This window comes from Furipterus horrens, unplaced genomic scaffold, assembly GCF_987537825.1.
Source record: "Furipterus horrens unplaced genomic scaffold, mFurHor1.1.pri manual_scaffold_9, whole genome shotgun sequence".
NCBI classification, from domain to species: Eukaryota; Metazoa; Chordata; class Mammalia; order Chiroptera; family Furipteridae; genus Furipterus; species Furipterus horrens.
Window position 1 is genome coordinate 97,754,778 of NW_028327179.1, and position 24,619 is coordinate 97,779,396.

The window sequence follows — 24,619 nt, forward strand, 5'->3', positions numbered from 1 at the left end:
ATACAGAATAATTCACCTAATAAAGCTGAGATGGCAGTCCGATCTCCCCTTCGACCTGTGTTTAAGTAAATTAAGTTAGCAGATCTCATTAGCTCAGGGAACTATACTCACGCTGTCAGAACTATCCTGCTGTGAGATATGATGGGCCTAGAAATATGTATTCGATAGTCAGAGTGAGAGAAAAAAATAGTTTTCAAATACCTGTGGCAAGGTAGAGATGAGGAATTTGAAACAAATATATAAAATCTTTGAAATTGCACTCCAAAAATAAAACAGCTTTCCTTTTTGGTTTAAAGTAGGATTTTTCCCTTTGCTGATCAGGTTCTCCAAAATCTCTGTTCTTTTTTTTTTTTTTTTGGAACTCCCACTGTAGCTGAAAGAACATCTGGTTTACCTGGAGTTTGCACTGAACTCATTGATACTTCGTGTCATGGAAACAGTGACAATGGGTGCGAACCAGGGTGATGCCCTATTTTTTCTGGAATTTAAAACCCAGACAGACAAATACCATATGATTTCACACATCTGTGGAGTCTAATGAACAAACTGAACTAAAAATCATACACCATAGAAACATGTCATTTCTAAGGAAGGCATCAGTAGCTGACACAGGTTGATGGATTTTGTGTAGCTTGGACTTGCTAAGAGGTGTTCATCGAATCAATTTTAACCCGAAGAATCAAACGTTACAAACTAGACTTGGATAGCTATTTAACATTAGCTTTTTGATGTAATTTTGTGTACAGGGCGAAACAAAAGTAGATTTACAGTTGTGAGTGCATGGAACACAGAGTTTATTCCCGTATTATTATGGATTAATCATTGTATTATTTTCCACAGAAATAACTGTAAACCTAGTTTTGCCGCTCATTGTACATCATTTAACAAACAGTATGGCATATAAGTAGATCATTAAAGTGGGAATCACGGGAACCGCGTGTCTGGCTTTTTTGTTGAGAAGGTCAAAATCATGTCAAGGGTTCTTACATACACACACACACACACACACAGGTGTGTGTGGAAACTTTGGGAGGTGATGGATATGCTTACGACCTTAATTGTGGGGATGGTATCTTAGGTGTACGCATACATCCAACTCATCCAATTGCATATAATTGAAGGGGCAGTTTTTATTGTATATCAGTTATACCTAAATAAAGCTGTTTAAAAACTTTGAGTTGCATGATGTCTAAGCACCCCATACTTTCCAACTTGTAGGATACTTTTTAATGCAGGTTTAGTTTTGAGTATAATATCGACGGGCTTGGCCTATCAAATTATTAAAATTTTACAATTATTGTTAAGTTTCTCATTGTTTACTGGTATGGAATAAAACTGACAAGCTTCTTATTGATTGTTTTTTAATGTTTACCACTTTGATTGCTTTTGATAAATTCTGACTCTACCCATTCTGGATTAAAGCACAGTCAGTCACTTGGGAAATAGCTGTGTTTTTATTTTTATGTTACATTTCATGTTTTTTAAAGCTGGAGATATATGAAGAGTTATAGCTAGTTACACATCCAGAAATACTATCTATGGCTTCTATTCTGTGTTAGGTTCAGCAAGTTTTTTGACAGTGTAAGACGTATCAGTGAATTAGGTTCTTTTTTTCTTAAAGAATGGACAAACCCCATCTTCAGCACAATCATTAGTTGTCATTAGATGGATTATCACTGATTTCATGGAAAGGTTTGGCTCACTCTCAGATGGCTTACACAGTTGGGCCAAAGCAAGGCTCTGAGCTCTCTGAGCTCCCAAGCTGACTGCTGAGCAAGAGCCCTACAGAAATCTCAGAAATTCATTGAGCTTCTCTCACAAAAATATCCAGAGAAATACGTGGATCAGGAAAAAAAAAAAGGGAAACAGTGAACTATGGTATGTAAAATTAATCGTGTGCTCCTTTTCTCAGACCAATTAGCAAAGTGAACACCAGACTGGGCCCACTCTAATTGTTAGAACCATCACCGTACAGCCGTTATCTCTAAGTATTGAAATATAAAGCTCACTGGAGCACATGAATCCTCCTTGAAACATTAATTGGGCTGTGGATACCTGCCATGAAATGAGAAGCATAAATCAAGCTGAAGGGATTCGGTGCTTTGGCCCTTTCTGAGGCATCAGAGACAATAAATATTTACTAAATGAATTATATGTTGTGGTTTATTATATCATACCTTCAAGTTTCATTTGAGCTACTATAGGTGTTAAATACACCCTGTCATTGGAAATTAAAAAGGGTTAAGCAGAAAACCAAAAACTTACAGACTCAGACTACAGTGTGGTGATTACCAGAGGAAAAGGAGGTGGGGGAGGAAGAAGAGGGTAAGGGGGGGGGGGATACACGGTGACAGAAGGAGAGTTGACTTGGGATGACGAACACACAATATAACCTACAGATGATCTATCGTAGACGTGTACACCTGAAACCTCTGTAATTGTATTAACCAATGTTGCCTCACTGAAGTCAGTACAAAAAAGGAGAAATGTTAGCACATAAACCATGAGATCTTGGTTCCCTCTTCCCGTTTGCATCAGCTCTCATTGCCTGATCCGAGGAAGAGAAAGTTGCATCCTTTCCATTTATTATTAATCCCAATGCTGCTAACAAGAGATAGCCAAGATGAATGATAGAAATTGCACGATTCTGAATTAAGAAGTTAAGCACCGTAATTGGCCTGAGGCGTTCAGGTTAACCCATGAATTGCTTAAAGGCAGGGGCTGTCCTTGGCATTCTTCCGGGTACTGCCTCTGGGAGTTCCCTGGTGGCTTGGGCGAGGTTCTTTTCAGTGTGCTCCCAGAGGACACTTCCCCCTCCTTTCCATAATTTCATCATACTTCCATCGTTTACGTGCCTGATGGGCCATAATAATCCCTGGAGGCAGAACACGTGTGTATTTGGGGTCACTGTTTTATCCGCATCGTTTGGAGGAAGCCAGAACTTAGCTGGCCTTCAGTGCGTTGGGCGGTTGAGTTCAGCTCTGTGGTCTCTAGACCAGAGCCGCAAGGGGGAGTTGCTCTGGATACACGTGTGAAAACGAACTCAACTCTGTCATTTCACTGAGGCTGTCGGTGTTACGCCGTTACACCGCATCACATCCATCTTCCCGTTCCTCAGTTTCCTTCTGGCTCTGTACTTCCTTCATCCTACCCACTTCAGAGGGTCATAACTTCCATTTACTGCCCTCTTAATGCTCTTCCATGGCTGGCAAAAGTCCTAGCGGCCTTTAAGTTCTTGAAGTTCTTAAAAGCCCTTAAAGTTCTTTCTCAACATATTTCTACCTGTAGACAGGAGCTTGGGCAGCGCTGCCACCAAGAATGGATCGGGGTCTTGTCTGGGTTTTAAAACTTCTAAGTAAGTTATCTGGTCAGCAACTACACCACTCATGTTGCGTATGGGAATGTTCGTCTATAACTCAGCTAAAACCATTTCCTTGACATCCTCTCTCATGATTCAGTGCAACCATTTCAAAATATAAAACAAAATTAAAAGACAATTTCAACACAAGCCTGGTGGTCTCTTTTCTAGCGTATGTTGAGTGAGATTTATTCAGCCTCTTCCAAATGTCACTTCAAGTTGGGGACACTCTTCCTTTTCTGCTTTCTGGTCACTTAAGAGCCCCAAGGGTAGGGGTTTCTTGGGATTCCAGGACAGCCTGTTTTCTTGTCATATAAGAGTTAAAATAATTTCCTTTCTGTTACAAAAAATGTATTTTCTAAATTAGTTTCGACAAAGGGTTTCACTCTGTGCTTCTTCCTTGGTTGAGATTTTAAAATCAATTGTCACTGTGTATCAGCCACCGAAAGGACAGACAAAATAAGAGACCACTTTCCAGGTGGTAAATGAACTAATTATATAGCTTTATTGAGTTTTAATTTTTATCAACATGTCTCACATAGATAGATTTTTTAAAAATCACATAATATGAAAACCAACCTGGAAAATGCTGAGTGTTCATTCTGAATGGTGGAACTTCCTTGTACGGCAAATATTTCTCTTTTCTAATAAAGCTTAGAAACATCATATAATGATTGGGTTCCCCACCCCCCCTGCTTTTTTACACTGACTTTAGAGCAGTTTCTTAACATACATGGAAAATGTGGTTTGCAGTCCTGGTATTATCCCCTACAGAAGGGCAGAAGAAGGGGTGGGAAGCATGTAGGTGTGGGGACAACATTATGATCATTCTAGCCAAAGGATCTTAGAAAACTCCCATGTGCTAGAACTTCCAATCATCTTCAGGTCTTCTTTTGATAGAAAATGACTTCTGAGTCATCATTTGCACTCGGGAAGAGTTTTGCAAAATACTTGAGGTTTAGTTGAGGAAAAGAAGAAAGAATTCAGGGCTTCTGGTTACCATAGTACCCAGAGAAATGAAAACCAAGGGACATCCAAAGGACAGAGCCCACGTTAAATAAAGAAGAAAATGTTGCTTGTTGTGGTTACCTTCTTACTGGTAACTTGTATAAACTGGTGGATTTTTTCCCACATGATGGTTTACGTCAAATACGTGGGATAACGGTACTGCAACTAAGCCCGATGATATTCATGTTCTTATAAATTTTCTACTGGGCTGCTTTTTGGTCTTGAAGTTCTTTAGTGTTCTTCCCATCTGGAACGATAAGGACTAATTTATAATTTTCACCCCCCAAGTGAGCATTGGGTGAGATTTAATAGAGGCTTCATGTCAACTTTGGGTAGCAAAACAAATGAATAAATAAATCCATCTGGCAGAGACATTTATCCTGACCTGGGACATTTTTCTTTGGTGTTAGAGACCTCGATATGGCCATGAAGGTGTCTTACTTGGCAAGGTTTTTGAAATAAATAATAGGGCCAATCAACGAGGACGAGTCATGGCTGACTTTTGCACCATCTCATGCCAGGTTAGCTGATCTGGACCTGGAAGGGTGGTGCATCCATTTACCCTGAGAATTTCCTGTCAGAGCCTCCCTACCCTCATCTTCTCTCTCAGTGGAGACAAAGGCTCCATGCAAAGGGCCCATTCGTTTGATCTGTTATCTTTTGATTCTTATCTAATTCTCTGGAATATATCTGCATTAATGTAGCTGATAGGAAATGCCATATAATGTTGTTGGTTTTTATTTTTAATTTCTGGTTATCCTTATACAGAAGAGAAACAAGTTTTGGGGCAACTAAGACGTGAAAATTCACCAAACATATAAACACTTAAGATAGACACATTGAAAAAGAGCCATAAACCTACGTTTGTCTGCATTGTCTACACTTTTTGTACAAGGCTGTATGTACATTGAGCGGCAGTCTAATTTTAATGCCCCATTTGTTTGCAAAGGAGGAAAATTTATTGTTCACAGCCACTCCTTGAGACAGTGGTCATTCAGTGACTTTTTTCCCAGACCTTGTCAAAGCCTGGTTATTGTGGCTTTATTCAAAGGACTGGATAGATATGTCTGAGTCCATCTGGCTGACACACCGCGATTTGCGTTCGGTGGAATGAGATTCATGGCCAGGGTTGTAACTGCATGTGGACGGCCCGGGGCATTTGGATGGCTCATCGTGGATCACTGAGGCACAGACAGGCTTAACTGAAATTGCATTTGGGTTATGGGACGAAGAGAAATAAAAGCAGAACCCCGCTATGGAAATAATCATGGAACAAAGCAGGTAACCAAACGCTACTTTGACAGCGATGATAAACCAGACCGAAAAGCGACGTGAAGGATAAAGCAGGCCCTGAAGAGTTTGTTAGCAAGACTGGCGATTGGATTGGATTGTGGAGAAGGATCTCAATCTGTCCTTTATGACCCAATCGAGAGCTCAGGACCGATGTCCCCATTTTATAAATAGAGTGACAGGGCCTTTTCAGGACACCGCAAAAGCTGTGATAGAATGCTTCGTTTCTTATTACGATTTGCAAGTCAAATGCGTGACTTTAGGCCGGGCTCAGAAACGTGCATACTTCACGCTTTCCCGTGTCCATGTAAGAAATGCCCAGACCTGTAAAGAGCTCTTATAAGATTTTATTCGAACCGAACTGGCAACCATGGCCGGGAAGCAAGACCTCAAAGGCTTCAGAAAAGGACGGTTTTGCAGTTTCTTTCCTGCACTGGAAACTAAGGAGGGAGGTGAGGAAGAGTCCATGGAAGTGGGAGAGAGCAAGGCAGGGACCAGGCTGCGGGAGCCTTAAGAGTCTACGTTCTCCTGGGGGTGGTTACGCTTCTTTCAAAGGTTTGTTAACCTGGATGCGTAAAAATAATGGACAGGGTTCGCTTATGGCAAAGATAAACCTTTTACTAGAAAAGCTGCATGCCTGGGGCATGGCTACCCACCATGACCAGCCCATTTAGGAATTTATGGTCAGATCCCCCTGTGAGGTCACTTCCCATAGGGACCCCTTTTTATCCAAAGGGGAAAGGTTCAGTAAATGAATGGCTGAGGGAGGTAAACGGAGCGTATTTACGTCCAAAGGTTATTTCTTGTTGTTTTCATTTATATTTTATGTCTCATCTTTTCCCTCAAGAATAAAAACACTATCTACTGTATATATCAGGAACCGTTCGAAGTGTTTCACACCTGACAGGTGATGGGGTTTTTCCACAGTGACCTCAGGAGGGAGGGGTTTTTATCAGCTCTCTTCTGCAGCTAAGGACTCTGAGAGCTGGTAAGTGGGAGAGGTGACCTTCAGACCCAGGGAGGCCACACCAAAGTCTTCACTGGGTGTTATCACATGCCCAGGGCAGGGAGGTGCTTGGCTATCCTTTATTTAATTTGCAGCTCAGTTTACAGGCATCGCTTTGCACTCAGTGTATGCTCAACACCTGATAATGCGAAATAGTTTCTATGGGTAGCTTCCACTGAGAGGGTGAGTTGCAGGTGGGACTTCCCAGTTACCCCTCATATGCTCCCCCCAGCCTGTGGGCACTAAATACTTAACAGATCATAATTTGGAAGTCTTGCTATAGGACATGAATTACACAAATACTGCCCTTTCTTTCAGAACTAATATTCTAAATTAGATTTGATATATACAAGTTGCATTTTAGTATGAATAATAACACTGATAAGTTCATTAATAGCATCACAACCATAACTATTTCATACAGCAAAGCAGACTATAAAACCAAATTAAAAGATCATAGACAGACAGACAGACAGATAGTAGATGGCTTTACATATAAGCAAAGGACAAAAAGAATAAATCAGGAAAAATATTCAGACAGCATTAGGTAAGTTGTCCTAGAAGATTTTTGAGTGAGTCTGAAAATTGGAGGATATTTTCATTTGCAATATTGTTACAAATTTAGGTAAGTTAGTATTCTTGAATGCTCTTGGCATGGAGTAAATGCTTAATATACTTTCCTCCTTCCATACTTGCCCTAACACCTAACAGATCACTTATTCAGACATGGTATAGCCTCTACATGTATTAAATGCTATTTCTGCTCTTCATGTTTCTAAGGAAATAACATGAAGCTAATCAGTTTCCATGTTTTCTTAAGACTTTTAAAAACATATTTCATAAAATACATGTGTTTTTGAGGAGAGATAGATATATATTCCATTTCGCACAGTATGTATTTGTATTTTACATATTTATATGTTTTATTATACCGAGGTCTGTCCAGAAAAAGTCCAACCATTGTTAATATAATGAGAATGATTTGCATAACATCGATGTAAACTGGCAGCCAAGAAGAGTGGACTGGAATGCACACGCATGAACAATGACGACTTCACTGTACTAGTCAGTGGGGGTGGCAGATGCCACTGAGTGAGCATGTGTACTGTGTGGCCGTCGCAGTCAAAATGACTGAGTGAGCAGAGCAACGAATCTGCACCAAATGTTGCACTAAGCTTGATTGTTCCTCCATAGAAACTATTCGGATGACTCAGAAGGCCACAGCTGTGGGCACCTGGCGAATGGCAGCTTCATCACAACAACACGCTGCTCAGCGTCAGGTCTTGTGCAGAGCTTTTTGACAAAACATCAAATCACCCAGGTGACTCAGTCCCACTACAGCCCAGATTTGGTGCTCTGTGACTTCTGGCCTTTCCCAAAACTAAAATCACGTTTGACAGGGAAGAGATTTCAGACTGTTGATGAGACGGGGCAGCTGCTGGCAACTGGGAGAACTGTGTGAAATCCTAAGGTGTCTTCTTTGAAGGGGACTGAGGCGTCATTGTCCTGTGTACAGTGTTTCTTGTATCATTTATCTTCTTCAATAAATGTCTCTGTTTTTCACATTACATGGCTGGATATCTTCAGGACACACCTTGTATATATTTTTATTATACATATTTTATTTAATATTTTAATGGAAGCATTTCAACCATTTTTAAAATGCATACCTAGTTTTTTTCTAGTGTTTCATATAAGTCAAAATTTGTAATTTGATTATGTCTTTTAAAATAGGATATTAAGCAAGAACGTCCATCTATAAAGTTCTTTTTCTTTTTTTAATGAATGTGGTTTTAACTCAGTAAGTTTAGTGCAACCAAATCATTCATTCTAGGTTAGAATTATAAAGCATTTTCAAAGATAGTCACAGCATATTGCAATGAGGGTTTACTTGATTAGGTCCTCGGCAGCCGTCCGTCTCGAGAGACGATGGTGTAGCTTCTTAAGAGTCTATCTGCACCGCCGAGAATGGCTGTGCAGTCCGACTCGGGAGTGACATCGTATCTGTCTCCTCCCGTGTTGAATCGACATCTTGCGATGACGCTGAAGCTACAGAGCCTGGGCAGGGTGATATGGAGGGTCTGCAGGGTGATATGGAGGGTCTGCTGTTGCCCATGCAGCAGACCCCCCCTCTCTTCGCAGCTGAAGGGTCCAAGGGAAAGATGGAGTCAATACAGCTTGGCTTCAGGTGCGCCGCAGGAGTTGCCAGTGTTGACTACAACGTCAAACCGCCTTAGGGACTCCGGCTCCGGATTTTCTGTCGGGGTTTACTCCCTTAGCCTTTCCCCTGAAGAGGTATGCCGCAAGGCAGCGGAGGTTTTTTGGAGTTAGAGTTTTCCTTCTCTGATGTGCCCTGACTGGAAGATCGAACCAGCGACACTTAGCTCGCAGGCCGACGCTCAATCCACTGAGCTAAACCAGCCAGGGCCACTTGATTAGGTAATTATAAGAAAATGAACATTTTTTTTTTTCTGTATGAACAATGAAGTCCATGGAAATGTTTTATGGAGCTGAAGTGATGATAGAGGTGCTGTAGAAATACAGGTGGCCTTCCTACTGCAAACACATTCCATTTTAAGCTGTGGAGATGGTGACTTTCTTTATTGGGACTCTTTGTTTTAGAGAATCTCAAATATATATAGTGTGTAAAATCAATGCATTTTGTCTCAGAACAATACTGGAAGAAAAATTATATTTTAAATTTTAGACATGTTAGACAAACTGCAATTTATGGGTATTAAACTGAAAATAAAGATATTTATATGCTTAATTGAGAATGATAATGATACTTTAATCTGCATGTTATTCCTTTGATGCATTAATAAATATGAAAAGCAGTTTTCTAATTCTTATCTAAGAAGCATAGCAATCTACATTTTAGAAATTTATGAATTTATTATAGTCTTTGGTTAACACAGTGCATTATTTCTCACATTTTATAATGGACCTCCAAATAATATTGACCTTTGAACCTTTATTCGACCTCTATTTCAATTTCCAAGTATGAGAATAGATCGAACATACTCAAAATTCACTGTAAATTGGCTTCATTCTCTTTGGAAATTTTAGACCCGATGGCTTTAATCAAATTTTGCAGTCATTCTGGATCTGTTTTCTCCTGATGGGTACACACAGTTCCACGTGTCAAGATGAAGGCCTTGGCTTCTCTGCTCCTTGTCAGTAGATTCTTTTCACAAATTTACATATGAATACATTTCCCAGAGGCAACATTTACAATATTTACCCATGACAGGGATGACCCTGGGGCTTCTCACATCCAGTAGTTAAGTGCCATTCCTGAGAGGGTATTGTTGATTACCTGTCATGCCTGGCTGTCATTCTGAGGGTTATTTGTTATTTTAATGTATGAGAATCTGAAACATTAACATCAATTAACCCAACAGGGCCACAGTATGAGTCCGGTTCAAATAAAAGTTGCAGGGGCTACTTGTGGTAACTGCCATTAAAGATGATGAAGAACTTAGTATTAATGACTGAACTATGCAGTTAGGATTATTTATTGCTCTGAGTATCCACACTCCCCGTGTTCCCAATTTGTGAATAATTGTGAAATTAGTATTTTCAAAATATCTGGAGATATACTTCCCTCCCTTGTTAACATCCGGTATCAGTAGAAGAAAGCATTACATTAACCATGTCAGTGTATGAGAAGTAATCCAATGTTATAAAAAAAAAATCACAAAGGTATAAAAGACAACAAAACCTGAGGGCAGGTTGGGATAATTTAGACATTTTATTTAGCAGAAATTCCAAGAATAAGTTTACATACCAGAATTGTACATACTTTTTTTTTTTTTTACATACCAGAATCTTATATTGCACTTTGAATCTAAAATCTGATGCTAAATGTGCTTTGATAAAGAGTATGATAGTGAAGGGTGTCTCTGATCTCGGGAGTCAGGAGAAGCTGGGTCTAATCTGATTTTTATTCTCTGAACATTGAAATCTGTTCCTCAAGAGAATAAGTTAGTTGGGACTCTATGAAAAGTCAGCCCTGAGTACTTTGAAAAAACATTTATTTGACTTTTTAAACTTTGGAGCCAGCCAAGGTAGATAGAAGCCAAAAATAAAATTTTTCTAATGAATTTAAAATCTCAGAAAAACATTTCTTCTTAAAATATTTAAATTATTATTTAATTAAAAATAGGTGGGATTTCTACTTTTATACTATCACAATTACATATGTAGATCGAATACCTTAAACTTGAATTTTTTTTCTCTGAAGTGTACATGTTTCTATTCACTTATTTAATGGTAGTTCCTTTTGTGTGACAGATCCCAATTTTATTATTTCCATTTCAGATTCATTTAACTGGGGAAAGAAATACAGTATCTATTATACTGCTATTGATTAAAGTAGCATGACTTATAGCACTCATGTGGGCTTTCTGAGGAAACTGGGGTAGGTGGTCAACTGCAGTTCCAGGAGAGGCAGGCAGACAGACAGACAAACGGACAGACTTTAGTTTCAGCGTGAGAATTCTCTCTGCTTTACCCTTCCCGAGCCAGGTATGGTTCCCAAGGCAAAACGGTCTGCCTTCTACCACAGTGAGCCAAGAAGATCCTCCATCTGTTTTCCTAAGACTCTCAACTACGCAATGAAACATCTAGAAGGAAGATAGAAACAGAGTTTCCTGTATCTTTAAATAAGCTAATCAGAGAAAACTTTTCTAATAAAAAGTATGAATGAAGACGATGTTTGGAAACAATAGACAAACTATGAACATTTTTCCTGAACGTGTGTTCAGCTGGCCTAAGTAGACAGACGTGATAACCTGATGCCAAAGACGGTTTGGGTGTTGACCATATTTAAGTTGTTTTAATTATTACTTGCCTCAATGAGTTAAGAACAAAGGACGTCGCGTAACTATAAAGTGAAATTTAGAATGAGATCTAACAGGCATACAATTTCGGAAAGGAAATTTTCAGTTTAGCAGAACAGCTGAGAACTGTCAATAAAGTTCCAAGTGAGAGTGAGAATACACAGCAGGAGCTTTGGATTATGTCTTTCAAGACCCACAACATGACAGACTTTGAATAATGAGTACATGATGTGACCCTCGCCGTGGGCAGAATCAGCTTTTACATCAGGTATGGTTGCACCCTCATAAACCCTAATAGGGCATAGAAGGCTGGGCTTAGGATCTATAAGGATTTCCAAGGACTGAAGACTTTGTAACTTTCAGGCACAGAAATCTGAGGAACTTGGCGGGAATGATAGGAAGACTCCTGGATTGATAAGGCAAATCTTCACAAAGGATGACAAGCAGATTCTGAAAACTGGGCTTCTATTTAAACCAACAGCAACTGACACTAGCTTAGATTGGTGTGATGGTGTCAATGGCTTGGTATTGCTTGAAGGTCATTAGTAACAGGAAAACAAACCAGGTCTTCCGAAGAAACATTTAAGGGAAGATACCAGGGAAAGGGTAAAGATGAAGGACAAACCACACCATTTAAATTTTATCATATGCCAGCAATGACTTTGAATAATACCACTTTGTAGTTTTTAGAGTCTATATAACTGTTTTTAATGTCTCCTGTCCATACCACCTACCCCTGACCACCTACCACCCGCCATTGGACTAGCAGCTGGAACTCACCTTGTTAAATACGAGGAGAGGGACTGACTCGTGGTTGACAAGAGACTGAGGGGTTGGGGGGGTGGAAGTGAGAAGAGGTTGGTGAAAGCGTACATCTCACTTTTCAGTAGGTATGGCCAGAGATTAGGCAAGTCGCAGCGATGGTGGCAGAGGAATAAAAATAAGTGAATTACGAAGGCATTAAAAAATGGGAAGCTGGAGTAGGTCAATGAATTTGAGAGGCAGAAGTTCATATGTCTTCTCATTTTTTTTTCCTGGTGCGGTACTTTGTGATTAGACATCCCTTTGGGACCCCATAAATCTGTTCTTTGGCTGATTTTGTAGAAAGACATCCATTTTTTTCCCATACATATGCATAGTGTGTTCTAATAGTATCTTTATGGTTTAGATTCTGATTAATAGATGTTGATTATATTTATCTTGATGAAGGCTCTGCATCTGCTTTATCTTTTTGTTATTTTCTTTTGACTACATTTCTATTCCTTAAAATTTTGTGAGATGTGTTCTCTCTTGTAAGTTTATTTAAATTTCTACTCAGCAAAAACTATTTTTTCTTAAAAATTTCTCCAACAAAAGTTTATTGCATCTCTGCCAAGTACATATCCCCAATACTGTTTTATGCAAACAATATTTCATGCTATAATAGGTCACAGTGTAAAGTTAGTATTTAGAAAAATATTTCTCCTATTTAGAGCCATAATATTTAAAGCATAAAATCTAAAAGATGAAAATGTGTTTTATTTTAAAATAAGCACGTTATATGTATGTATTGCTGCTATAAATATTGTATCTAGAGATGAATTTTTCTCAGATTTGAAGCTCTGCCACATAAAATGTGTTCATTTATAATGACCTTTTATATAATTTCCATTGGGCAGCTGTAACACACATTCTTAATCTAGGAGTATGTGTTTATTTCATATTGTTAATATCGGCAATCAACCTTCAAATTACTAATTATTGTATCGAGATTGTGCTTTGTAGAGCACCATGAACATATGGATCCTCATCCTGTGCCTCAGCTGTTTCCTGTGTATTTGAGCTGAAGTTGACAATCTGACTTTGGCAAGTGACTTGTTAAACCCATATCCCTGAATACCACAATGGTCAGAGGGACTCCCCACTGCGTGGGCCTACGTGAGGGCAGGGACCAGGTGCTCAGCATGGTCTCTCCAGAATCAGATGTAGCCATTGTCCTTTTCATTGTTCTAAAATAAGGTGCAAAACTGCAAGAGTAGATTAACCATCATACCACAGGTAAATTTACACACAGAAGTAATCATCTGCCTTAACATTACACCTGTAACACGTGCATCTAACTCCAAAAATGGGAAAATAAGCAAGTAATTATAACACAGTGTTATAAGTCTATCAACCATTTCAGGGCGATGTACTGTAAACTTTCAGAGTTGTTCTTGCAGATGATGAAAACCTTCTTAGCTACAACTGCATTTCTATATATTAACATATAGAAACATTAAAATGAGGGGAAGCCATTTAGGATGTAAAACAATTGACCTTGCTGACAAGATGTGAACATTTTGAAACTTACAAAATTGTAACAATTAATTCAAATCCATTTTTTTATTTTAAATTTTGTTTTGTTTTTGTTTTCTTTAAATATAAATGTTTGAATAACTCATGGATTCATATCCTTGAATTTATATAACTTAACCAAAAATGTTGCTCTGGATTTTAGAGTATGATCTATATTTGCATAAATTTATTTTCTACTTTGCTTTATTTGAATTACCAAAGGAGTCCTTTATTAATTACTTCACTATGCAATATGATTAATACCTTGGTAGCACATTTTATATATATTTGTATGTCTTATGGAAGTTATCCATCACGAATAAAAAATTGTGAGGTTTTAATGAATTTTATTTGCTACCTATACTTGTCATTTTTACTTTTTTGTTAAGGGCATGTCTAGACAGTTTAGTCAACTCACATTAAGGTTTTATCCATAGTATTCATAAAATTTTTGAAAAATTAATTATAATCCCTTCAACATTATCAATTATGGGATTCACAAAATAACTTGAGTGACAATTTAATAATTACCTGTAGGCATTTATACTACCATACTCAGATGAAATTATTATATAATATCTTAAATGAATTTATAATCATTTGACAATAGAGGGGCTTCCTTTTCTTTTATTACAATTATATGAGAATTATTAACAATTTATGGAACTTGTATAATATTAGGCTAAAGATTTGGTCCTACGGCTCTCTTGTCACTTTGTAATAAAACTTTGAAACACTATTTCAGATCATGTAAGTTTACTATTTTAAATTTTGATCAATTTCTAGTTAATATTTTTAATTGGGGAGGGCAGTGATCGTTAATGAGCTGAAATGTTATCTTTACCCCAAATTAAATATAGTTTTGAAAAGAAATGTTATTTATTTTTAATTTTTAGGTTTTGCCAGTCTGGTGGGTTGGAAACGATACAATTTCTTTATTTACTTATTTTTAATGTATTTTTTCCGTTACCACTTAGTCCCCTCATACAGCTGTCCCCCAGCAGTCCCCACACCATTGTCCATGTCAGTGAGTCCTTTCTCTGTTTTGCTCAAACCCTCCACCCCTTAACCAGCCCCCTTAGCTCTCATCCTGCTCTCCATGAGTCTCTATTTTCCTTGTTAGTTCTTTTTGTTCATTTCAAAAAAATTCCAGGTGAGGGAAGCCTCCCAAACTCATTTCTTAAAATGACAAAAATACCTACCAGCAACAAAAACCCTTCACAAAATAAGAATCCAAGCAAGAAACAGCATAAATCTAGTTTTTAACAGCTCTACTTAATATTCTCCAATATTGAGTAACACTATGGGACAAAAGCTAAACCTTTAAAAAACTTCTTCCCAAATGAGGTAGAACCCAAGACTACCCCCATCTCCGCTGAGAACAGTCCTGAATTTGCAGAGTTCCTGCAGTGCTAGCAAAAGCCATTTTGTTCTGACTTTGAATTTCAGAGGTAATTCAAGGCAGACAAAGAACATATCCTCCTGGTCTTAATGCCTTGGAATCAAGGGGATTAAGACTAAATTCTCTAGCGTAAAGACACAGACACAGGAGAGAAACATGGAAGGGGATGAGGGAGGCAGAAATTCAAATTTCAGAGTCTGATGCCCAGGATGGTCAGCACAGCTCAGGAAGCTAGGAAGAGGCTAGGAAGAGTTCCCTCCAGGTTTCTGCCTACTCCTTGATTTTGCACTCTTAGCCTCCAGATGTAAGACAGTACATTTCGGACTGATCTCGAAAGAATGTATACTCTTTGATGAGGTCTGTCTTGCTCCTGAACATTCTCATTCATACAGAATCCGTGCTTCCCACACTATGTGGGATCGGTTTGGATGGAAGGGAACGGGAATGAGACGCTGGCGCTGAGGCCGACCCAGGTTTCACCGTGTGGCTTGGAATGGTGGCCTGGGACGGAAAGCGTGACCCTCACGCACATCCCTCTGACCTGTCCCTTTGAGCAGATGCAGCGGCCCCAGCCACCTTCCCAATGCTCTCTCCCAAGTCCAAGTTCAGTCTCTCCCCGCGACAACTCTAGAGACATCCTAACTGGTCTCCCCAAATCATTTTTACACCTTCTAATCCACTTTCCCAGGGTAATATTTCTGCAATGTAAACCAGCTTGCTAAAATTTTTCCCAGTAGTTACACATGCCTCTGAGAATAAGGACTAAAGTCCCCGGAGTGACGAGCGGGCCCTGCAGGGTCCGGCCCCCGCCCACCTCCGCAGCCCGCTGCCGCTGCTGACCGTCTGTCTCAGCCCCATCTCTCCCGCGTGGCAACTTCTTTCAGATCCTGGAACACGCTGCCAGGGTTCTATCTTACCTGGCATTTGCCTTGTGTTTCAAAGGCTCTGGATCCTCTCTGCCTAGCTCCCTTCCTAGCGAGCCTTCTCCGAGGCCCCTGATGAGTTCAAGGTCTTCTCTGACAGCTCTCAGCGAGCCCCGCACGGCTTCATGCTTTGCCATTAGATGTGTGTTAAGGACTAAGGAATGTGTCTTTCTTCATCTCTTCAAAACGAAATATACTTCTGTTTTTCCCACACTGAAATATATCCCCTTCCTCCTAAAAAAAAAAGAAAGAAAAAAATATATTGGAAGCCACCCACATGTCTGTCAATAGAGGAATAGATAAATCAAATGCGAAAATGCTGTAAATATGCAAGGGGATACTATTCAGCCTTTAGAAAGAAAGGAAATTCTATCATATGTGACAACATGGATGAGCCTTGAGGAGATTATGCTACGTGGGATAAGCCGGTCTCACAAGGACAGATACTGCCTGGCCCTGCTTCTGTGAGGTACCTAGGACAGTCCAGCCCGTAGAAGCAGAAAGTAGAAAACTGGTCGCCAGGGGCTGGGACAATGAGACATCGAGACTTGCTGTTCAAAGGGTATAAAGACTCAGCTACGCGAGATGAAAAACTTGTTAGCGATCTGCTGCAGAGCATTGTGTTTGTAGTTAACTTGGTGTACTAGTCACGTAAATATTTGCTAAGAGGGTGTATCTCCTAACATGTTTTTCCCCCATGATAAAAAAAAAAAAAATGAGTAGTAAGGATTTCTAGAGATCAAACCTGGACCCAGGGTCCGTGATATGAGTAGAAGGGCCAATCTGAGCAAATCAGAGACCTCCCTCATGATGGTTGGAATTGGAAGAAAGTCTCTCTTTGGTAGCTGAAGCAGGTGTCCTGAGGAGTGGATGGAAACAGTGTGCAGAGTTTAAAGGGAAGATTGTGGGGATGGTCTGGTGGACCTTACAGTTTACCCCAAAGCCACAGTTATGCGTCAGTCAATAAAAATTCTGCTCTGACTTCTAATCAGGCCATTTGGGTTTCTGTCAGTGGTCGGTATCAGCCCTGGATAATAATGGCAACATCAACCACAAAAGCTAAACGTTATGAGGCTGAAGACCACGCGAATGGGTGGGATCTCGCCTGCTTTGCTCAGCAAAGTTGGTGCTGAACAAAATTAGTTAAACGAATACATGTATTGCAACAGTCAAGACCTTTTTTAAATTTCTAGTAGACATGGCCTGTCATTGTGTCTTTGTTTTCATGTGGGCGGAATGGAATACATTTTTGAGATAGTCCAGGGTTGCTGAATTTAAAGAAAAAAATATATGTAGTTTTCCCTGTGAATTTCTAAAATTATCCATGCAGAGAGAAAATGATTAACAAAAACAAACAGGTGACAAATAAAACAAACTAGTTAGTGAATTTTTTGAAGTTTGGACAAACTAGATTTTTGTGTTTGAAGCAAAGATTCAGGATGGCTTGAATCGATTTCTAAAGGGTAAATGAATGTTTACTCTCTGGCTGTGTACAGGGAGAGTTTGGGGACCTTTGCCCTAGAGGAACACCTGCAGACCTATTAGTCTGTAAGTGGTTATCACTGCAACTCCAATGAGCCCTTGTCATCAGCTGAAAGGTATTAATTGTTGTAGAAATAGTTATAGTAGTTCCAAACATGTTGTGCTGAGATTCACAGCTTCCCCCCTTTGGAACACCCCCAGAAATTGGTATCTTGAAGTGGGACTTGAATGAGAGGAGCACTGCCTGGAACCCTGAGGTGTCTCACGTGGCCTGGGAACCAGGGACCCACCAACCTGGAGTCTTAGATCCGCTGCACACACCACAGGGGCAGGTTTCTTATCTGCAAATCAAAGAAAATGCTTGTGCAAGGTGTGCCTGGAAATACATTCCACTGAAGGAAGGATTAGGCTTGTGAAAGTCCTTTGCCATCCTTCCATCAGTGTGGGGCTAAGAACTGGCAGAGTGTCAGAAAGAGAAATCGCCTATTTGATTTCATCCAGTCAAATCAGGATGGAGAGAATCCAGACAAAGATTAGATTTCTTCAGGGCACCTATGCGGTCGCCTTCCGGCTGTGAATGATGCCATCTAGGGCCATGTGTTCCTTCTACCATTTGTGAGATTTATGTCCCATTCTTCCCGCCAAAGTGCTGAAGACGCGTGGCAGAGAAGTTTAAAGTTACTACAGCAATTTATTTTAGTTGCATATTAAAGCAGTAATGCCTTATTGAGGAGGCGGAGCTGCAGGCCCCTGTGATGTCTTGCTTAGAATTAATTCACTAGTTCCAGCCAACTGACAGAGATGGAAGAGTGTGCCAGTTTATAGAGCTGGGGGATTTTGCGTCGCTCCTCAAATATTACTGTGAACTCTAAAAGGTGAAAGTAAAAGATTTTAGTGTCATCATAGAGCAAACCTAAATTTCTGGGATGATCGCCTTATCTGTGCTGCGTGGAAATGGATACATTTTCCATCTCTCTTCAGAGAGACTCGCTTTTAGATCCCAAGCATATGAAAAAGGAGATGCCTCTGTTTGAATAGGCCACAAAACTTAGCTGCTTGCTGACAGATCTAGTTACTGTAGTCACAGAGACTGGGTTTTAGAAAAAGAAACAAAACAAGAAGCAATTTGCATTATAAGTCATGAGAAGAAAGCAAAACATAGCCATAGAATGGTCCAGGAATGGGACCTTTTATGATATAGAATGAAAGAGGACCCCGACTGCTTGCTCTCCGCACCTAATACGTGAGGAAGAAGCAGGAAAGAAAAAGCGATCCGAGTTACCACATGGCGTTAAAAAAAGAGGTGTCCTAGCCCAGTGAGGGACGTTTGCGTGACGCTGTCTGTAATCTTCACGTTCCCCTTCTCCAGGCGGTAGTTTCTACTTGGAACTTGGTGCGGAGGTATTTTTGTGCACTTCTCAAGATCCTGAGAGAGAAATAAATAAAGGAGGCGGTTTCAGTACTTATGAGAAAAAGGAAATCAGGAGCCGAGGAAAGACTCATTATGTAGAGTTGGCAGCAGGTTATTTTCTACCGATGGGGAAACACAGAGTCCACGTCAGCTGGGCAAGAGGAAAGTGTCTTCCGCCTTGTGGGAATTTCACTGTTTCTTCTGTGAGTGATCTCACCTGGCCACACTGTAAGGGTTTTGCTGTTGTTCTTCTGCTTCTCTTTCTGCAAATCCACTGCATAAGGGATTTCAACTACTCAGATGAGTTGCACTCACATTTCCTGGGGGAAACTCTTTCAACACCAACCTTGTAAAGGAAGGCAAGGTTTCCTGCTCTTTCTTTCCTTCTTTTTGGAGTTTATAATAAGATCATTCCTGGCAAGGCGGTGCTCACTCCGGTCCGCATCAGGGAAGTGGCCATGACCTCAAAGGACAGGTATTCCATAGCCTCTGGAGTGCATCAAGCTTTTTAAGGGGATACACAAAACTTTGTTGTTTCTTCAGACAAAAGTCAGGCACGGTAGCTGTCCCAGCTGCGAAACTTGCCTGCCTTTGTGTTTCTGTGAATGCCTCGCTTGCCGTATAAAATACAAACTGTACGTATCTAGGCGTATGTTGTTAAACAACACAAATAGTCCAGTTTAGTAACAAGTCTGATGTCCTTTATTAAAAGGAAAATAGTCCGTGGACTGGGACGTGACAGTGAGTTATGGGAGGCAGAGCACTCCTCCAAGGGACTTTGGGCAAGAATGAGTTGTTTTTTCTCTAATTTTTCAATTACTGTTGGCATGCAATGAGACTACATTAGTTTCAGGTGTACAACATAGTGATTCGACATTTATATAACCTGCAAGGTGATCATCCCGTGAAAAAATGAAAAAGCGCACATTGGCAGTTATAAAATAGTCACGGGATAAGGAATATCGTCAGTTATATTATGAATTTTATAGTGTGCTAGAAGAGAAAACATGCAAACAGGGCAGGATTGGCTAGAAGGTTGGGGATTTCCTTGTAAGGCCAGCCAGTCCTGTTTTGTAGGGTCTGGTAATTGAGCTAAAATTTACCTGGAGGACTGTGATTGGCTAGGTTTCCCGGACAGGTGTTTCCCCTAAGTGCTGTTTGACTTAAGTTTTATTTGGGATGTGGGCGGGACTACCAGGGTGGCCTCCATGTCGGGGGGGTCTTGATATAAGAATGAACTCTTATCAATATATGTATTTACAATAATATAAATTCTTACTGGTTATCAAGGAAGTGCTTAAAGAATTTGAAGAAGGTGCTGTTGACGTGGCTGTCTCATTGCTCAAGCCTGGAATACAGGTACGTTTTGTCTGACTGACATCACAGTGGTTGAGAGTTAGCTGCGTGTCTGCTTTGGAAAGTTGAGAAACTCCTGTGAGTATCAGAGGTTGTGGCTTCTCTTGAGAAATTGGAAGCTCTGGCAGGACTGGACCTGTCTTCCCCGACAGGCGTGTACCTGGAAGGCGGTAGCTGCCCCAGGCTTGTTGGGGACAGGGCGGGAAGATGGGGGGAGGACTCTTCATTTCTCCACCATCCAACATCAACCTGCTGCCTTACCCCCAGCTTCACTCTTGTCTCTGGATCTCGCCCTGTTTCCATTTGAATCGCCACCCCCCAGGGTCAATATGGGTGGCTGAAAGGAATGGGTGGCTGAAAGGAGACAGGAAGGAAAGGGATGGGGGGAGAGTTTCCAGGGAATGGGGCAGAAGGGCTGGGTGTGGAAGTAAGTGGGCTCTGGGACCCAGCCACAGGAGAATGGGGAGTTTTCCAGACCTCCCCACTGCCCCCCCCCACCCGGGGCAGGGCACCTGTGGCGAGGGTCCGCCTGTTGTAGAGAGGAGTGCTTTTAAAAGCCTTTATATTAAAAATGTTTACTTTTTTATTGGCTTTATTGGGGTGACTTTTGTTAATAAAATTATATAGTTTCAGGTGCACAATTCTGTGATACATCACTGTATTTTTTGTGTGCTCACCACCCAAAGTCAAGTCTCCTTCCATCACCATTTATCCCCACCCTTACGCACTGCTACATCCCCCCCAACCCCCCCCAACCCCAGCCCCCCTTTCTCTCTGGTAATCACCATACTGTTGTTTGTGTCTGAGGTTTTTTTAAAGCCATTATTGTGCTGAGTATTAGCCACAGGCTGAAGAAAATATCCTTTCCTGCTCTTCTAGGGCAGATTCATGTAGACTTTCTCTCTGAGGTTTTGCCATAAATACAATTTGCAGCGAAAGGAAGTCAGTTGAGTCTCCTCGGAGGGAGTCGTGGGGGAGGGGGGAGCCTTCTGTGGGAAGGGTTCACGCCAGCTGGTTTTCCCTGCGAGTTTTGTGGGCCTGTGAAGCGTGGGAGTTTGCAGCAGGTCGAGAACTCAGAGTTGCCGCAGTTCCTAAGGAGCAAAGCCCCAGAATCCAGGAGGGAGTGAACTGTCCTGTGAACACATAGCTTCAGGCGGAAGGGGTGAGAGTTTTGCCTAAGGAAGAGTGGTGGGTTTTCAAATTTTTCTTTGGGTTTCTTTGATTCTGTCTACCTTCAATAACAGGAAACAATTCCGGGTGCATTGTGTTTTTACTTCAGAGTGATTGGATAGGTACCCTTTAAGTAAAATTTCTTTATTTGCACTTACAAAAATATGATACCTAACAGAATGAAACTCTGATGGTTTTTATTGCCAAAAGAAAAATTCAAGGTAGCGCTCAATGAACTCTTTGAAAATTGTAACTGTTCACTTAATGGAACTAATTCTTAGTTCCATTAACTATACCTGTGGTATTTGACCCACGTAGTTTAAAGTCCCTGTAATCAAGACTTCCCCTTTACAATCGCAGGAAAATCTCTACATTTTACTTTTCTTACACATTTACAAAACCATGTTAAAACATTTTTGCCACCAAAGACTTGTTAGTTTTCATTTTAGTACTTTTTTCTTGTATTTTTAATTAAAAGAAAAATGACATGATATTTGCCTATCTGGAATGTTGAAAAAATGTCTAAAACAAAATGCGATTGTTCTTGTTTGTTAAGAAGTCAGTATAAATTCTTTCAGTTGATGATAATGACTACCCATTCACTTCAATAAATAATTCCATAATTTTATTAGGCTGTTAAATCAAATTCTGTTTTAGAGAATAAACATTCTGTGATAGTCTATAAAATTAAAAGACTGCTCTTCAAAATCGCATAAAAAATATTTGCGTTAGTTGCAAAGTAACACTGAAAGACTACCCATTATATTATTTATATTTACAATGATTACTGTTGGACATGGGTCATTTTATTTCTTCTCAATACAAGATTTCAACTAGCATTTGTTTCATTACATGTAAAATGGGCATTTAGATCATTGGGTCTCACTGCATTGTCCAAGTTCACATTTCTATGATATTATTGCACTTTGAATATTGAAATGTTAGGAAGATCTACATATGTATGTATATAAATACCTTTTGTTTCTAATTTAATTGTAGGGATTTTGATATATTTTATTATGTTAAAAAAACAAAAAACAAAATATCTGTGTAGCCACGCGAACTTATAACCATAAAATTTTATAAGGTGGTAAGCTCTCTAAGCTGTCTTGGACCTTTGGTTTTACTCACTTGTGGTTAATAGCATGTCTGTTGATCAGAAACCTTTTTATTCCAAAATATACTCTTTCTACTGTATTTTGAAAACATTAAGTTCTGCTTGCATGAGGCCTACCGCTTACCCTTTTGATTTGAAGACTTGGATGACTCAGTTTCCTGACTTCTTCATCGCTTTAAAATCCAGAGAATCTATGCACTAAAAATATGATACAACGAATTGCAACTCACAGAATTCCCCAAAAGAGAAGACTGATTTTTAAAAAAAAATATATTGTGGCACTCTGTCCCCTGATTTTAGAATAGCTAAATGAGGATAACATGCACCCTGTCCTAAAATATCATGCAATGAACTCCCCTGACTCGTGTACAATAGGTTTGACATTTGATGAGAATTCGGGGACAGCAGAAGAGAAGGAATTCTTCATTGTGTCTGCCCATAGTTAACTACCCTAAGGCACTTTAATTCTGGTCCATCCTTTAGTCTAGTAGAACTGTCACACAACCAAAATATCTATTTGGGTAAGGAACTCTGTACTGTGAAAAAGGAAAGCTGCTCGGAGAAGCTTACGGGAGTTAATGTCAGTTTTCTACTTGAATTATAGTTATTTTACTAACTAGTTATCTTTTTCACGTCAATTGGGACTAGGGAATGAGATGAAGCGGCAGAGTTTCTGCATTGCCATTTGTGAACTGAATTTATGTTACAGATTTGCATGCTAAGTACCTCTTTGGTAAGAGAGCTCTCAAAGAGCGCCCGTTTATGCCATCATTTGTGTTCGAATCGGAACTCTAAAGCAGACCCAAGTTAAACATGAAGACAACTTTCGATAGTTTTCTGAAGTCGAATACAGATTGTGTACCTTTCATTAAAGTTATTGATCTGTGTATTCTTTTCTTTTTTTTGGCAGCTATTGGCAACAAAATGTGATCATGTCAAATCATCTCTCTTCTGCTAACTGTGTAGTTTGGAGATTTGGTTTTTCTTGGCATTGTTATGAAAAGTACATATTTAAAATTTATTATTAGTTAAAATAAGATCTGGAGTTGAAAAGGAGCCCCAAGAGTTAAGTTAGTATATACATTTATTAAGTTATATATACTTAAATATACCATGTGGTTACTTACTAGATACCAAGCCATTCTGTTCAGGTAAATCAAGAGTATCTTTGCTCGAGGGTTCCATTCATTCATTTAACACCAGTAGGCAGGGTGTATCTTTGCTGGAGGGTCCCATTCATTCATTTAACACCAGTAGGCAGGGTGTGTTCCAGGCAGCAGGCCCTGCCGAGGCTGTCAGGTGCAGAGGCACAAAGGATGCTCAGGGTGCTGTTCTTGAAGTTCTTTTCTTCTAGTGGGGGAGGCTGTCCTGCCTCCAGCGCCCCGGCTCGGTGGGAAACTCCCTGTCCCGCAGAGGTTTCATGACCACAGTGGAACAAATTGATCCAGGACACTGTATTTTGTCTGGATGGATGCCGGGTGGCTAATCCCTCTAGGGGAGAAGAGCACCGAATATCTGTCTCCTGTGCCTTTTATTGAGGAGGGGCTTCGGGAGATACAAGGTCAACACTTAGGAATCATCAGTAAGCTTTCAGACGCTTGGGTTACAGTTGACAGTTACTGATTACAGATATCAATATAGAGAACACAGGGACCCGTCTGTGTCAGGGTCTGCTAAGCATCCTGACGCCATGCTGACATCAGGTGCGAGGCTTCAGACATTCTTCGCTACAGATTGTTTATAGTTAACTAAGAGATAAGAAAAACAGAGCAAGCACTAAAGCATAATATGCATTCTTCATACCCAATCCCGTGGGAACCCTCTGAGTGGCCTTTGGTCCTGTCTGCCCCAAAGCCTTTCCGTTTTCTGCTGAGACTTAGAGGCTTCCTGGTGCGGGGGTCGGGGGCCTGGCTCACTGCTTGGGCTACAATTCCGG